The following is a 14,116-nucleotide window of genomic DNA, read 5'->3' on the forward strand; positions in this document are numbered from 1 at the left end:
GATGCCACCACCACACTTCCATGTAGAAAACAGACTCACACCCACTCAGAAGATGAGACACGACCACGGACCAGAAGCCGCACTGCAGCTGCATCACTACCCACTTCAAACCCCTCCGAGCCATACATGAAGCAAACCGACACCCACTATGAAGATGCAGCGACCACGAACTCGAAGCCAAACAGCAAGATCACAGCTCACCAACTCAAATCCCCCAGCAACTAAGACTAACCTGAGCACAACCAAGCCCCCACCTGAACAGAACACGCCTCCAGCCAATCAGAACACGACCAACCCCCAACCAATCAGAACACAGCCAAACCCCCTACCAATGAGAACACACCCCACCCAATCAGAACACAGCCAAGCCCCCAGCCAATCAAGTCACACCCCCACTAGCAGTTAAAAGGAAGAAGCAGCTGCAATCTCACATCACTCTGAGAAGCCCAGAGCTGAAGACAGAAGCCTGAAGATGATGAATGAGACTTCATCGAAACGTTGCCTAGATACTTCGAATCTTACGCGGGAGAAAACCCGAACAACCAAAGATCCATATATATATATATATATATATTTCTTAAGTTTTCAAGGTAATTACATGTATGGCATTCAGCTTTGTTCGGATATTTTCCATGTCATTGTAGTTGTGCTTTTAAAGTTGTAGAAGCCTGATGATGGCAGATGAGATTCTGCTGAAACATCGCTACAACTTTAAAGGCACAACTACAATGACGTGGGAAAATACCCAAACAAAGCTGAATGCCATACACACACACACACACACACACACACACACACACACACATACATATACAAACATACATACATACATACATACATACATACGTACATACGTACATACGTACACATATATATGTATATACAGACAGACCCAGATATAAATACAAGTCTTTTCTGGACCAGATCCCTTCAAAGTGACATTAAACTACATGATACTGTGTAAGAGTATTTCCTGGGGATTTGAGAAATAAGAATCAATGGTAGATAGTGCAAATTTCTCTCTCTGGTAAGTTCCTCCTTTTCTTATTCTTATTCTGCATTTTCCCTTCATTCCTAGTTGCCTTGAGTTAAGTTTCCTATGTGGTATTTGTCCAAAAAGCATTTATTTATTTTTTTCTTGTTTTAGATATTATTTTTAAAATTTTGCAAATCACCCACCATTACTGGGAATTAGATGACATACATTTTAAATAAATAAACCATCATAAACACATTTATGTTAGATTGCATTTCATACATGGAATAAAATGCTATTTCCTGAGCAAACATGATTCAGTAGTAGCATTTTAAGTAGATGAATCATGCAAGTTTCTATCTTCCCTAATTAAAACTCAATCTCATGAATACATATTAACATGGACAAATATAACAACTACCACCAGTTATGTCTGTTGGTGTTTTTTAATGTGCTCATTCTTACTTGGGTGGAAAATACATTTTGCACATTGTCAATTTTTGACAATTCTTAGAGAGCCACAAAACTGGTCCCTTCAACATAAGGCAGTTAATGAGATTTTCATACCAAGGGAAACATATGATTCCCACTTCTTGAGAGTTCTTCAAAACAATCATTGAAAGTTTTGTAAAGTAACAACGTGGTCAATGTCTGGAATACTCTACCTGACTCTGTGGCTTCTTCCCAAACCCCAAAAACGTTAACCTTAGACGGTCTACTATTGACCTTACCCCTTTCCTAAGAGGTCTGTAGGGGGCGTGCATAAGTGCACCAACATGCCTACCATCCCTGTTCCATTGTTTCTTTTCTTATATGTATCCATGTATTCAAAAACTATGTTTTTACTTAAACCTATTATCTTGTAAGCAATTGACAAACCAAACAAACAAATAAACAAACAAATAAATAAACAGTTGCTTGCTAGAGGCAGCTGTACAACACACCAATAAGACACTGTGAAAGCTAATGCCACTGGGCTCCTTATTTTAGCTAGCATTTATATAACATTCAAACACCCTGGGAGAACGGTACTACAAGATTATGTCATTAGGACAGCTGCCGTAATAGCTTCTAGGAATCCAGACAGAAGAAAGTTTTCAGCAAAATCTCATTATAACTAAGTAGATAAGGAGAGATTGGGCATGATGAGGCAGACTTGGGGAGACTCATGATAAAGATAGATGGTGAACAGCTCCACTGTTTTTCTGAAGTCCCTTGGAGATACCTTGATATTTTTGAGTATGCATTAATTAAAAAATAATAATTTTCCTAATTTCTGGATGCAAATATTCCTGTCTGTAAACCATAATATTGGGATACCACGAATATTGCTATACAGCAGAATGTATTGAAGTTTGCAAGCCTAATAGAACTGATATACAAGAGCAGTAGGAACACATAACTTAAAAAAAACCCCAAAACTCGGGTGGGCTAATCTACCCAATCTGAAATCAAAATTAGCATGCCAAACTACAGATTTACTCTTATAAATCATACTAAATAATTCAAGATTTCATTACAACTCAGAAGTCTCTCACACACATAGCTCATCTGTGAATAAGCCATATATACCACAGCAGTCTTTTTCAGTCAGTCATAACTGTAAGAGTCACTATGCTTTTTGTAACTGTTTCATTTTGCACATGCTGTGTTTACTGTTGTCCAATAGCAACACAAGAATCATGAGTATGAAATGTTGAACAAAGATTAATCACCAGGACTATTTTAGAAATGTGTTTGACTCTTATTAGAATCTGGGGGAAAAAACAAAGTTGAAAAATTAAGGTAAAAAGGGAATGTTAAGAGTTCATATTTTCATGAAAGCTAAATACAATTTACAAATAAATTATGAAGCATTAGTTAAGACTTCAAAAAAGCAGAAGTAGTCAAGTACAAAGAATTGTAAAGTTTACATAATGTTTATTGTGTACACTAAATTCATATTATATTTCAGGGGTTCTTTACTTAAACTATAAATCACAAATCAGGCATGATCTTTCCTTTTGCATATGATTTTACTGAAAACAAAATAAAGTCTTCAGATAAGCTCAACACTATAGAATTCTTTCTCTGAGCCAGATACATTTATTGCCTTTTTTTTTCTGCTTCTCTTAAGTGAACAAATTGGGAGTTGTCAGCTCTTATTTGATAGTGTTGATAGTTGTTCATAAATAAGTGATGGGTTTTGTCCATAGGTGACTAAGGAGATCTGACAAAATGAACTGTGGTTTTGCTTTAATTACTCATTTAGCATCTTCCTTACTTCTAAGAACAACCGCTTGCTAGGTAATAATTCCCTTGCAGTGATATTGGTAAAACTCATTTTTTTTTCATGTTCTCAAATATCAACTCATTTCCTCTGGTGATATTTTTAATGTCACATATACTTTCAAGATTAAGAAATAAATTAGATGAAATGCTGAATGTGAATACCTTTTCTACATGTAAAATTAAAAATAAGCAGTTCTGTTCCTTAGGAAAATAACAGCTATAAAGGGATTGAGTTTTTTTTCCAAAGATCATGGCTACATGTTCATACACAGTTAGCTACATTTTCTAACTGCATTTGTGGCTTTGGAAATGGTAGCCTAAAGTCCAGCTGTTAAAATATTATTGCATTAAATCTCCCCTTTTACTGGTGAGCTCATGAGATTGCTCATAACAGGCACAAGACTGAACTAAATTTGCTTAGCTTCAACAAGGACACTCACACCATTATATGCATTCCAACATATCAAAAAAATTATGATAAACATAACACCATTTTTCAGGTTTTTGAAAGTGAAATAATTTGACCCAATCTTCCAAAGACTGGACTGGAGTGGAGGACATTGTGTAACAATAAAAATAAGCAATAACAATTTACTGCTTTAAAGAAAATAAACAATAAAATACAGCAGGTACTGGGTGTGATTTCAGATTCCCTTTTAATGATGGATATTCTTGTTGAAAGATTCCTGTTTGGAAACTACAGCTGTCTTCATAAAAATCACTAATAGTTGTGGAGTGAGAAAAAAAGCAAGGCATGGTATATTGTCTCTATATTTTTATTTTCACTTACTACAATTGAATATTCTCAATCCCAGGGAACTGGTAGTGTATACACTCTTTAGACAAACTGCTATATAGAAAAAAAAAAGAACCTTGAAGAATATTTTGTAGTTTTGTCTTTCCCTGTTAATGTTAATAACATTATGTTAATAACGTAATGTTAATAATGTTAATAACTGAGATTTTCCAACCACAAGAAAGATTGAGGTGAGCCCAAAGCAAAAGCAAAATATGTCATGGTCTTCGTATCATGAAAATGCAAAAATTTGCAGACAGCAGTAATAAAAGTCAAGGAGCACAGTGAAATGGGAGTAAACACAAAGAAGACCAAACTCATTAACAGTTCTACAACAAGTAGAACCACCACCCTTAAAATTGAGAGAGAAGATATCAAAGAGTTGTCTAGATTCTGCCTTTTAGCATTGTCAACAGGATCATCATCAACAACCATCAACAATAAAGGAACAAGCATTAAAAAAAATATGCCCCTGACTAGCATCTGGTAAAATAACCTTGAAAGTCTTGGAAAAGCCACTCAAATTCTGTGATAGGTCTACACCTACAAAGATTAGAATTGTGCAAAGTATTCCCTATGCATTGTATGAAAGCAAAAGTTGGGTTTTGAAGATGGGAAGCAAGATGGGAAGAATACTGTCCTCTTGAATGCTAATATTAGACAAGCCTTCTGTCATAGTTCTGAGTAATGAACCCAATCAAATCAGGATTCTGAAGCTTCAGTCAGGCTCAAAAGACCTTTTATTGAGTACATCACATCGACATGTAGAAAGGTGAAGTTAGCTCTAAGTAATTCCTGTGCTTTAGGGTAGTTAAAAGAATAGAAATTTCCCACCCCTTCAGGTGTCTTAGGTCATGTTAATCAATCAGTCCAGTAGCTGCTTTCCCCTCAGACTCAGAAGATGTTCGTTGCCATGACCTTAGCTCTCGTGCTGAGTCTGATCAATGTTTGGTCTAGCAGGTTAAGGTACATTCCAAAACCTTCTGACTTCCCCCCGTCCTCCCAAGAGTGGCAACTGAGAAACAAAATGAAAGTAAGTATGGCCAAAGTCATTTCAAGGGTTGACAGCTTCTGTGGATACTGTGGACAAATGATCAGGCTCAAATTCTTTTACTTTGGATACCTTATGCAAAGACCTAGCTCTCTAAAGAAGGTTCTAATTCTGGGAATAATGAAAGGAATGAGAAGAAGACAAAGTGGAGTAAGATGGGTGAAGTCAGTTACAGTGGTGATGAGTATTATTGGAGGATCTAAAAGACCTAGTTAGGGACTATATATTGTTATGTTATGTTATGTTATGTTATGTTATGTTATGTTATGTTATGTTATGTTATGTTATGTTATGTTATGTTATGTTATGTTATGTTGTTATGTTACATTACATTATGTTATAACGTATATTCCAATTAACCACAGAGAACAATGCACACATAAGTTCTAAAACATATCCCTTATGTATAGAAAAGTATAAGCAAAGTAATATCTATGAACATTTATTTTTTCCATTGTATTCTTCAGAAGTATTTTAAGAACCTACTTGGGTGTACATGTTTTAGAAAGAATAGTTTAACAAACACATGGTGGCAATTAGCAAAATATATAATTATTAACGTACATGTTAAATTTATCTGAGGGAGAAGGGTGGTTTAGAAATACGAAATACAAATAAATAAAATGTGTGGCTGTAGGTGCTAACCATCCTGTTATTATAGATGTAAGTATCTTAGAAAATTTTGCATATATAAAATATATGTTACAGGTTAACAATAGACTTAAGTTTCTAAAGCCAGAAGCTTGGAAATGTCACCCATTGTGCTAAAAAGTAGAAACAACTGCAGGTTTATGAAGTTGTTATACTAATTACTCTATTCTTTCTGCATACAGTTTATATCTGGAAATGTAATTACCTAAGGGAACATATATTTGTGCACACTCTAAAATGCTTATTTTAAGATCCTAAAAGTGAATTTTATAAACCATTATTTCCTTGTGCTTTACTTAAAACTATATCAGATTTCAGCCTATTTATTGCATATAATTTTATTCTGTCCCTACCCAAAAGAACAAGTCACCTCTTTTTATCTTCTCAAAAACTCTATGAAATACATTCAACTGAGAAACAGACTTCCCCAAGGTAAACCAGTAAAATAATAAATATTTAAAGGGAACCCACTAAAATAAGTAAATGCTGCACAATTGTGTCTTCCTAGGTCTGCAGATGTAAAGATTTAATCATATTGAGGCCTCCCTCCTGAGTGCCTCAAACATATGCATATATATACATATACATATATATATGCATACATACATATGTAAGCTTCTGATTATTGGATACTTTTACTTTTGCATTAGACAGCACATACAATTATCCCTGGTAATTTTATTTTACATTCATTTCTTCCATTTGTAAATTTGTGTGAAATAATTACAATAGAAAACTGGACATTCAGCAGAATGCAGAACATGGAAGGAACCTTCAGCTTAAAAAGAGGACAGTCAGTACTGACTTAATATCAGTCACAAAGGTTAAATAACAAAACAGACATGAGGAACATCCACAATTTTGGAAACTGTTAAAGGTAATTCCTCAGAATTACAAGAGAAGGAATCAAAATGTATATACAACACAAAGCTAGCAGGAATACAAACGCTCCAGAAGATAGGCTTAAGATACAAAAGGATCTTGACAGACTTGAACATTGGGCGCTATCTAACAAAATGAAATTCAATAGTGAAAAAAGTAAGGTTTTATATTTACCTTAGGAAAAAATGCATAGGTACCTTGCTCAACAGTAGTAATGTGAGAGTGATCTTGGACTTCTAGTGAACAATCATTTAAACATGAGCCAGCAGTGTGTTTAGCTGCCACAAAAGCCAACATAGTTATAGGCTAGATAAAGAGAGGACTAGAATCAAGATCACGTGAAGTATTAATACCACTTTATAATGCCTTGGGAATGCCACACTTGTAATACTGCATCAAGTTTGGTCCCCACAATGTAAAAAGATGTTGAGACTTTAGAAAGAGTGAAGAGAAGAGCAACTAAGATGATTAGGGGGCTAGAGACTAAAATATATGAATAATGGTTACAGGAACTAAGCATGGCTAGTCTGGTGAAGAGAAGGACCAGCGTTAGGGTTAGAGTTAGGTTTATATAAAAATGGCTGCTGGAACTGAGTATGTCTAGTTTGATGAAAAGAAGGACTGGGGTGACATGATAGCAGTATTCCAATATCTCAGGGTTGCCACAAAGAAGAGGGAGTCAAGCTATTCTATTCTAAGTATGTAAATAGTTTAAATCAAGAGAAATGTTATTAATAGTTACCTACATGACAATTAAAAATGTTGTTATGGGTATCCTGCTCTATTGGACGTAGGCAATATACAAGGATACAACATTTCTTGCTAAATTCAGATACAGGTCTACTATTCTTAAGTTACTGGAATGACTAATAAAACATCAATATGTATTTGTTGTCTCACACAGCTTTATCCAGTAGTCGTTTGATCAATAGCAACAGTGGAACCCTAAACTGTAATCTAAGACTAACTTGTTGGAGAAAATCCAACTCACAGGATAGTGTCAGATCAAGCATACAATTCTTTGCAAAATTCTTGAGGAAGAGGCCTATGACAACATGACATTGAATTCAATATATTTCTTCAACATTTGAGACAATTTCATGGAATGAAATCTTTGTTTGTTTTGCATGCCCGGCCATTTTATTTCTACTGTTCTTTGCAATTCATTAAAAAAAAATCTTGATTGCACAGATAATTAAACGATTCCCTCTGCACAGGATGTACATTTTGTTTCATCTGGGATGCTCAAAAGAACAGAAGGGAAATTGGCTATTTGACTTCCACACACTTGAATCTCTTGATAACTTAAAAAAGGAACACAAGTTGAAAATATAGCTCCATGTACAATCGTCCCTCTGCCTCCCAAAGCAACTTGGATTAAGCATTAAAGCACCACAGATTTGACTGACAAAAAGGAACTTCCAGACCCACATTCAATTTGCAGAACTTTAATAAAGTTTTGGGATCCTAAGAAAAGCTCTGGATGCTTTAAAACACTGCAGCAGATGCAATATGCATTGAACTGAATCTGCAGCATTAGGCAAGGCAATCTTTATTTATTTTTAGTTTTTCTACTAACAAACCAAGTTGTAGCCTAGTGCTTCTTTAGTTAATACCAAGCTGAAAAAAAAAAATACAAAAGCCAGATATTTTTGAAAAGATGTCACATTGTCAAATGGACATTGTCTCATAAGCAGTGCAAAAACCAAAACAGTATACAGTATGAGAATATTTGTATTTAGTTTTTAATTCTTTACTCTAAATCTATTCAGACCACATTCAATAAGAATCTGGGTAAGACAGACCATTGATCTTCTATGGTCACAACTATCTACAAAATAGCATCTTTTATAGATAGCAGCTATCTATAAAAAATCATCTTGTTAATTTCAGCTGTATTTTCTTACTAACAGTCCAGACCACATTTATCACAAGTGCTGAAAGTATGATCAATCCATCACCGCAATTTATTTAAACAATTAAATGATTTTTATAGTTACAAATTTCATAGCAATCACTCTGATTACTAACCATTGGGTTTCCATAGCATGTCATTGATTCCAGATGATGTTTAGAATATCTATGTATATACAACACAAGCTTTGTATTACACAGCCCATTTCAAAATCTTTTATGAACATATGATGTCTAATTCTTATTGTGTACCTGTATATACATGCATACTGCACATAAATATATACACACAAAAGCCTAGTAGGAGGCTTATTTCCCCATCACATCTAGAAAAAGATAGTCAAGCTGCAATCAAAAATAAAGGAACAAACCATGAATTAGCTGAAATTATATGTGTACACTACTGAAGTACCTCAGTGAAACAGGCAAATTTTGAACTTCTATTAAAAAGTCATGCCTCATTACAAAGACTGAGATCTAAATAAATAAGTATCAAGAGAATTCTTTTAATTATGTTTTTGTATGATTTGGCAGCCTCTTTGCTAAGATTATCACTGTAGCAGATTGCATCCAGGTCAATGGTATGTTAATGTTTCCAATCTAGCATGCAAGAGGCAAACTGACTTTCATAGACCACCTGATGTCACTTTGCTCAAGAGTCACTTATTGACATGACAAGGGAATTTATGAGTCATTGCATCTCATCTAAAGTGAAAACCCTACTGACTGCATAATAAGTGAAGCAGCTCCAAGGCTCAATATGGTTGAATGCAGGCAAGCTATTTTGCCCAGATGAGAAGTTCCTATCAGAGAGGTTGCTCCTATTTCTAATGAATTGTTTAAAATGAACATTTCTGATTCACTTTTCTGGAAAGCAGAGATAATGATCCATGAGATAATCCAGAACTATCTTTATGTGTAATACTAACTAGAACAGGGCTATCAAATTAGTGACACTCTGGCCACGCCCATGCCCAGTTTAGCAAAAGGGGGGAAAGTCCTGATACATCACATGATGCCGCCGTGATGATGCAAGTTTGACACCCCTGAACCTTACATATCTTGCTTAAGATTTGGAAAGTAAAATTTCCCATTTCCTAAAAGTGCATAAATCCTGCTATTCTAGGAAAAAATATTGAAGGATTTATTATTTCAATATTTATGACCATGGCTCTAGATCTCCATATTTTTTTTAAAAAACTATAATTATATATTACAGATTGAAGCTAGATAACAGACCCTTAAAAAACTAGGTATGTTTTATAAAATCCGCAGTCATTTACTGCTTCTTGTACTTAATTTTAAAATATCAATAACTTTCCCATATGACAGAGAGTTCCCTTGGCTTGCAGAATCACAGATTAAGGAACTTTTAAGCAATTATTAATTATCAGGAATCTGTTTATGATTCTGAGTGGCATTTTAGTTTAACCATAATGGAAACCATTATTCCAAAGAGGTATCGGAGATGAAGTTTAGTCAAGTAGACTTAATGTTATTTCTGATTGTTTAGCTACAATTGTATAAATAATCTTTATTGTCATTTTTTTTTTACTGTGGGCACTGTGGCACACATTAAAAATGACATTCTGTTGCTTGCTCTCAAAAGTGTATACATACACAATACACATATAGATATGCTATATGTATTTGATCTGCTTGGAAATATTCATATCCCACTATTCTAAATATTGTAATATATTTAATTTTTTTAACCTGAAGAAATGTCATCTGCCCCACTTGCCTCAGAAATATAATTTCCCTCATTTAAGTTTGCAGGATATTGGAGACTTAGGTCTATATATGAAATAAACAAGAAATGTTTTGCTGTCTCTTGCATCTCTTGTAATCAAATTATATAGACATTGCTATTGTTGTGAACCATATTAAAAAAAGAACAAGGAGAAGTAGTATAAGGCTATCTAGATCAAGGGTAGGAAGAATCATACAACTTGCATTCTGAAATATCACTATAGCAACATTTAAACCATGCATAGAAAATGATGCACATTTCTATAATTGCTTCCTTGGATACCAGATATAAATGACCTCTATCTGGCTTAGTTTGTGGTGTTCATACATGTACTTATATGTTATTTTCTTTACCTATAATAATATTCTTCCTCTCTGATTTAATCAATATAAGTAGTGTCTTACATACTCTATTTGCCACTTCATAGTCATCCAAAAAATAGTTAAAGCCAACACACGGACATCATTGCTAAAGAGTTGAACAAACAGCTTAGAAATGTTCCAATAAGAAGCCAAATCTTTCTGTTCTAATGAAGAATTACAATTCTTATGAAATCCCAAACATGAAGCTCTTGTAGTTAATTTATTTTAAAGACTGTCTTGCAAATCTTTGACTCATCAAGAAAAGTCAATAGTTAGATATGCTTGCATTTCTTTGGGAATACTGTTTATATCATAGTTTAGCATGACTTCCCTCAGTCTCTTGCCAAATGAAATAAATCCTGATTAAACAGAAGCTGTCCACATGAAAGCATCTATTGCTATAAATCATGGTTTGTACAAACTTTGCAGTATAAGGATTCCTATGGCTAGAAAATAAGCAACACTATCAATTAATGGCTCCATTATTATTATAATCCCTTTATTATTCTTTGTTTTAGCTGTTTTATAGTTTTTTTAATGATTTAAAATAATTTAATGATAATAATTTTAGATTTATTATTTTAGTCTTGTTGAACACTATCCTGAGTCACTTCTTTGTGAGTTGGGCAGTGACAGAAATAAGGTAAATAAGTAAATCAGGTATTTTATGGAATAAGATACTCAATATCTCTTGTGACAAAAAGTATTATCTTAAAATTATCATACAAAAATTTTCTACTGTTTAATAGCTTTACTAATTGTACAAAACTTTCAATAACTAAGAGAACATTATAGACACATTAATCCTTCCTAGCCATATTTGGTTAAGAGAGAGGTTATTGAGAACTTTTTCATAACTTTCTGTAACTCACTTCATATTTGAAATAGGAAGAAAGGATGATCTGATGAAAATCATTTTGCTTGACATCCTAATGATAACCACAGCCTAATAATCTACATTCATAGCAGCATTTATGTACATATTCTATTACTACTGTCATTTCTTACAGCATTAAACTAGGAGGCCAGCCTTTGCTTCATCAGAACTTATCAATGTAATCACAATTTCTTCCAATACCATAAGGTATCAAAACATAGATATTTAAATATTAGCTAACAACATAGAAAAGAGAGATGGGGTGGGAGAAAGAAAAGGAGAGGAATAGAAACTTTGCAAGGCATAGTCTCTGCTGTTCTAACACAATTCTTTTAAAGGCTGCATTTGACTCTGTAGGGATTCGTATATCTTAACATTGTGAAACTGTTTTCTCCTCAAGAAATATTTTGAATTATGAACCTTCCTGACTATTGAAAATATTTTTTTCAATTAGCTAATTTGCAGTCCTTTTAAAGCCAAACATGCTAAATGAAACAAACCTTCAACAGCCCCATGCTTCTTTCCTTTCACTAGCAATTCATGCATTTTATACCCAAAATTGTTCTCTATTCTGAAACTCCTGGCTGTCACTTCCTAGCTGTCTGATAGTAATTGCAGAATTGCTTACCCTTTTATCCTGAAAAAAAAAATGGAAGGCATCTTGGCTAATTATGAGATGCTGATGAATGTTGCACTTATATTCTGACACAAGCGATGAAAACAGTTAACCAGATGAAATGCCTTTCCCCACCACAATGGAAACAACACCACACATTCAAAACCCCAAAGATTCTTGAGGATATTTTCAATGCTACTGGTATTACCTATAAACAGCACCGGTGTGCACGTCTGAATGACAAAATCTCTCCTATTACAACAAGAAAATGTTGAATTCCAATCTGAACCATGTCCACATGGTTGTTGTTTTTTATAGCTCTCATCCCAAGCAAGTTTAGCATCTCTGAAAGTCCACATCTACTATCACCACTCCACACAACAGTGAGATTGACTCTTATTTCATCAAGATTTCCTCCCTCCCCCACCAACCCTCCCCCCCTCCCCATTCAATGGACATGTAGCTTTGCAATAGAACTGGCCCAGGATCAAACAATGGTGGCACTATTTTCCTGTCAAATAGCAAGATGGCTTTGCCAATGAATTCTGATTTATCAAATCATAGTAGAGTAATTCAGTGGCAAGAGGATTGCTTTATTATTTTTTCCCCTTTAAAAACATGCTTTTTCCTTCTCCATCTTATTTTCAGGACTTTCCCAACACAAGCACAATATCCATGTTCTATTGCTGTTGATGCAAGGATTGTCCCTAACTTGGACAAAATTTATGCAGAGAACCATTGGAGTCAGTGGGGGACAAGCAAGATTTATTTTAACAGATCCCCCAAATAATGGCATGTGTTCAGAAAAGAAACTGTAATCATCCATTTATTTTCACTGATTTATTTAAGAGTTATGAAATAAAGGGATTTTTAAAAACTAGATACGCTATGAAAGCTTTGCAGGATTAGGAATCCCTGCATGTGTATCTCTGAGAAGATGGCTCAAAGTTCACTATATTTTATGTATCTAATACTTAGAAGGCATGACACAACCTCATATAGCATAACTTTAGTAAACAGATGGTTTAATTTTTCCTTCATAGCTTAATGAAACTAACATTCAAAAATATTGATGTTGTGGGATTGACAGGTTATCAAATACGTTCATAAGTCTTGTCTAAATAACATAATGGGGAAACACTGATAAAGTGCTCAAACTCTTATAAGATTACAAGTGGAAAAATCTTGGAGAGAGAATAGTTAGAAAGACATTTCCAGTTGTTACCTGTGAATATATTACTTTTTCAGAAAAAGCAGATCTTCCCAATTTGATTAAGTACATTAGTATGTGTGTAGACATTTTGATTATCAGCCCCTGGATGCAAGATGAGAAGAGCCACATGTGAGAAGGAAACATACATTTAAATGGTACAGCATTGTTCAGAAGAAGACAATCTAATGGAAACTGATTAGTTACTGCAATACCCTTTAAAATATCTTGTCCTCTTCTGTGTCTATACATTTTTTTACAACTATGAAGTGCTCTCCTTTTGGAAAAGAGTAATTAATAAAACAAAATGACCAACAATCAACTTTCTTAATGGAAAGTAAAAACTTTTCAGATTCATTTTTCCAACTTATGAATGGCTTCAATTAAAGGCTAGTTTTGTCCAACCACTGCATTATTTGAATCTAGTCTTCTGTGATAACTCAACCTCTCTTGTTAGTGGATGGCTGTGTTGCATGGATCCAGAAAATTGGATTAATTGGATATATGATGCTCCAAGCCAACCTGGATAAATAGGTTGTACAAAGAGATCCAGAGTCCCTCCCAGGTATACAAGAGTACAGAACATAATGTGCAATCCTATTTCCTTAGTGAACATGCATAGGATCAATGTTAGAGTAAACCCAAGCATTAAGACCACTGCATCCAGTGCAACATAGAAAGATAAATATCAAAACAATAAGATATACCCACAAAATTCAACTGAGTGTCATTTATGAGGACCCACGCGGCCGCAGAC

At 34.3% G+C, this 14,116-nt stretch overlaps 1 protein-coding gene across 5 annotated transcripts in view; it reads right to left on the reverse strand.

The window, feature by feature from the left end:
• The window catches only part of LRRC4C (leucine rich repeat containing 4C), a 784,071-nt gene that overhangs the window by 126,146 nt on the left and 643,809 nt on the right, over positions 1–14,116 (reverse strand). The window lies entirely within an intron of this gene.

This window comes from Pseudonaja textilis, chromosome 1 (genome assembly GCF_049901715.1).
Source record: "Pseudonaja textilis isolate UNSWEBS1 chromosome 1, rPseTex1.2, whole genome shotgun sequence".
Taxonomy (NCBI): domain Eukaryota; kingdom Metazoa; phylum Chordata; class Lepidosauria; order Squamata; family Elapidae; genus Pseudonaja; species Pseudonaja textilis.